The sequence below is a fragment of the Ascaphus truei genome, chromosome 2 (genome assembly GCF_040206685.1).
Source record: "Ascaphus truei isolate aAscTru1 chromosome 2, aAscTru1.hap1, whole genome shotgun sequence".
In the NCBI taxonomy this organism is placed as follows: domain Eukaryota; kingdom Metazoa; phylum Chordata; class Amphibia; order Anura; family Ascaphidae; genus Ascaphus; species Ascaphus truei.
The window spans coordinates 342,563,655-342,568,052 of record NC_134484.1 but is presented as its reverse complement, the minus strand read 5'-3'; positions in this window follow the sequence as shown (position 1 = coordinate 342,568,052).

Sequence of the window (4,398 nt, the reverse complement as noted above, 5' to 3'; positions counted from 1 at the left end):
ATTGTCCTCTCCCTCTCCCTCTCCATTACGCTCCCCTGTCCCTGTCTCTGTCCCTGTCTCTGTCCCTGTCTCTGTCTCTGTCCTCTCCTGGCCCTGTGACATCATCCCCCTCTGCTATCCTCTCCTCCAATAGAATTCTGCGCCTTCTCATGAACAATTGTATCATCTTCTGGTCTGTAGCTGTCAACCCGCAGGTCATTGGCCTCGTTTAAATACCTATGTGATGATGTCACGTGACTTCATTACGTGAAAGCTGTCAAATAAACATATAGCACTTATAATAATAATATTTTTGAACTCGCAAAGTGTATACATTACAAATAATACTGATTCATTGTGTGTGTTGATCATGCAATGTTCAAATTAGACTATGATGTGACGTTAAGCTTTATAATATTACTTATCCCTAAGTCCTTATGTAATGTTAAATGCACATACCACTTTTGCACGCAACACTCAGTAATGTCATTTGTATTATACCTTGAAATAAACGTTTACAAACAACGTTTCAACATGTTGCAGTTTGCATGCTATTGTCACATGTTCACATAAACTAATTATAATGTGCATATGCATCATTCAAAGGCATGTGGACATTAGCAATTGATTATGTCTAAATATTCGTCATATTATGTCCGATTATACATCTGTGTAGCACTTAACATGAAATGATGACACTGCACGATGTCAAATGTAATCATGCAATGTTATTGATTGTGCTATTGCAGACGTCATAAAAAGAGGAATGTGAAAAAAACATGTCAACATTACGAATAACAGCTATATCTTAGTTGGATCATGCGTTAAACATTACAAACATTATATAATGTTTAACAACATGAATAAACGCATTAACGGTGCTATGTGTCAAATGCTTGACAACATGAATTCTAAACAATGACACTTCAGTAACATGTTTCTGATGATGTGAACTGTTCCTTTAAGAGTTTACTATAGCACTTTCCCTTGACACGGCATAACACAAACAGTCATGTGAGACGCAAAGTACAGTTTTAATTGGAGCAATACCACGTTAAATATCCTATAAAGTTATAAGTGTCCGTTCCATTGGCTCCCTAGATGTTGAGATGAGTTATTTTTTCTAAGTGCCGTTCCGCCAACCTTGCCGATGCTTCTCCCCACCAAGCCGCCAACTTTGAGTTGGCGGGACAAATTGCCGAAAAAATGTCTTTTCGAGAGTGCCAATCAGCAACGATAACCACCGATAACATAATCGAGGCTACTAGAATACAGTCGATTTTAAAATGTGCCGAAAGGTGCCGAAAAGTGGCTTATCGGCAGCCGCTTGCCGATAATTTTTTATCGGGTACACTGTTGAAGGGTACATGCAACTACACACGTGGGTTTCTTGACAAGGCTTATTTACTTAGCCTTAAAAGATATACAGCACACAAAACAAAAATAGCTTTTCATCAGCAACAAACGACAACGGCTTTTTCTTCAGCAACAAACGAAAATGGCTTTTTCTTCAGCAAACCAAACAAAACAGTTTCTCTTTAGCAGACAGTTTATATATAAGGTAGCTACCCTTTTCTATGCAGGGGACAGACAGTTCACAATTCAACTACTTTGCTACTCAGACCTTGTTTCAGTAATCTTTAGCAGCTTACTCCTCTCTCCTCAACAGCCAGGCTCCATGTGTCTACAGCCTGGGTTTTAAAACACCTTGATTAGGCAGCTGGGATCCAACTAATTGTCCTGAGGTTCCCAGCTGAAGTTAACCAGCTGAAGTCTGCACTGCAGACTAGACATAGTTTTTCCAGGCATATAGCTGGTGGCTTTTATTTACCCTGTCAGATTCCTCCCCTGTTAGTGTGTGGCTGGGGCTACGCACGGCTGAAGCCCGACCATCCACCCCTTCTCTAGAAAAGAAGTCAGTATTTGTGTTCTCTTTTCCCGGCCTATGCTGAATCTCAAAAGAGAAGGGTTGGAGGGCCATATACCACCTAATCAATCTAGCATTGGAATTCTTCATGCTATTTAACCACTTTAGTGGAGCATGATCCGTCACCAAAATAAAATGGACTCCTCCCAGGTAATGCCTCAAAGCCTCGATTGCCCACTTTACTGCGAGGCACTCTTTCTCAATCACTGAGTAGTTGCTTTCCCTAGGGAACAATTTCCTACTCAGGAAAAGGATAGGATGTTCAACTCCCTCAAACTGTTGTGACAACACTGCCCCTATCCCTATCTCTGATGCATCTGTTTGCACTATAAAAGGGCGGTTGAAGTCTGGGCTTCTAAGGACGGGACCCTCTGATAGACACCTTTTTATGTCCTCAAAGGCTCTCTGACAATCCCTTGACCACACCACTTGTGTAGGGGCACACTTTTTTGTGAGGTCCGTTAAAGGGGCTGCCACTTCCGAATAGTTGGGGATGAACCGCCGGTAGTACCCTGCTAAACCCAGCAGAGAGCGTACCTGCATTTTTGTTTGGGGGGTCGGAACTTCTTTCAGGGCAACTACCTTGTCGGCTAGTGGCCTTACTTTTCCACCTCTCACTGCATACCCTAAGTATTTGGTTTCTGCCTTACCCAAGGCACATTTCTTAGGGTTGGCTGTGAGCCCTGCCTCTCTTAGAGATTTGAGGACCGCTTTCAGCCTATATAGATGGGCCCGCCAGTGTTTACTATAAATGACAATGTCATCTAGGTAGGCTGTGGCATAAGTCCTATGGGGCCTCAGTACCTTATCCATGAGTTTCTGAAATGTGGCTGGGGCTCCATGCAGTCCAAATGGCATTGTCACAAACTGGTATAAACCCATGGGAGTGGCAAAGGCTGTTTTGCATTTGGACTTTTCCTCTAAGGGTATTTGCCAGTATCCTTTTGTCAAGTCCAACGTGGATATATATTCCGCGTTACCAAGGGCGTCAATTAATTCGTTCACCCTTGGCATCGGATATGCGTCAAACTTGGATACCGCATTGACCTTTTGGAGGTCCACACAAAATCTTACCTTCCCATCGGGTTTAGGGACCATAATTAGTGGACTACACCACTCACTGCATGATTCCTCAATCACTCCTAAGTGTAACATTTCTTGTACCTCCTTCTCTACCAGAGCCCTACGACTTTCAGGCAACCTATAAGGACGGGAACGTACTTTTACCCCAGGTGCTGTCTCGATTGCATGGGAAATTAAGTTAGTTTGTCCTGGTAAGTCAGAAAAAACATCCTGGAATTGTGTAATTATTGCTAACAAGTACCCTTTTTGTTCAGAGGACAACTGTTTACCCATTGGGATTTTATCGTCACTCACGATGTTCTCCCGTGGAGGCTGAGGACCCAAGTCCGTTTCCTCCTCCACCGGGTGGATGAATAGAGACCGCTGCATCTTCCAGGGTTTCAGCAAGTTCACATGGTAAATTTGTTTACCCTTCCTGGACCCTGGTTGAGCGATCTCGTAATCCACATCACCCGTACGGCGGAGTACTTCGAATGGGCCCTGCCATTTGGCCAGGAGTTTACTCTCGCAACTGGGTAACAATAACATCACCTGGTCTCCTGGGTGAAACACTCTCATGCGAGCATTCTGATTGTAATGTCTCTCCTGACTGTCCTGGGCTGATCTAAGATTCTCCCTGGCAAAATGGCCGACCACATCTAGGCACTTCTTAAGGTCTAGTACATATTGCAGGGTATTCTTAGAAGGGGACTGCTGTTCCTCCCTGGACTCCTTTAGGAGGTCTAGGATACCCCGGGGTTGGTGGCCATAGAGCAATTCAAATGGAGAGAATCCCGTGTAGGCCTGGGGAACTTCCCGCACTGCAAACAGCAGAAAAGGGAGAAGTTCATCCCATGCTCTCTTCTCTGAATCTACAAATTTCCTCAGCATCCCTTTTAGAGTTCGGTTAAATCTTTCCACCAATCCGTCAGTCTGTGGATGGTAGACCGATGTCCGAACAGACTTGACCTCTAGTAACTTTAAGTCATCCTGCATCAGTTTAGCCATGAAATTTGTACCTTGGTCTGTCAACATAACCTGGGAAAGTCCAACCCGTGAGAAAAGTTCAAACAACTTGTTGGCTACTTCCTTTGCCGTTGCTGTTCTCAGGGGGAACGCCTCAGGAAATCTTGTCGCATAATCAACTATTACAAGGATAAACCTGTGTCCTTTTGCAGAAGGTTTTAGAGGTCCTACCAAGTCTACCCCAATCCTCTCAAAGGAAACTGACACCAAGGGTAGAGGAACCAAAGGGGCTGGTTTTTGTCCTTTTGGACTAGTTTGCTGGCACTCTGGACATGCTGCACATAGCTTAGCAATATCACTATGCATCCCTGGCCAATAGAATCGGGATGAAATACGGTCTAATGTTTTATCCCTGCCCAGGTGACCACCCCAAGGGACAGTATGGGCTAGAGTGAACACAGATT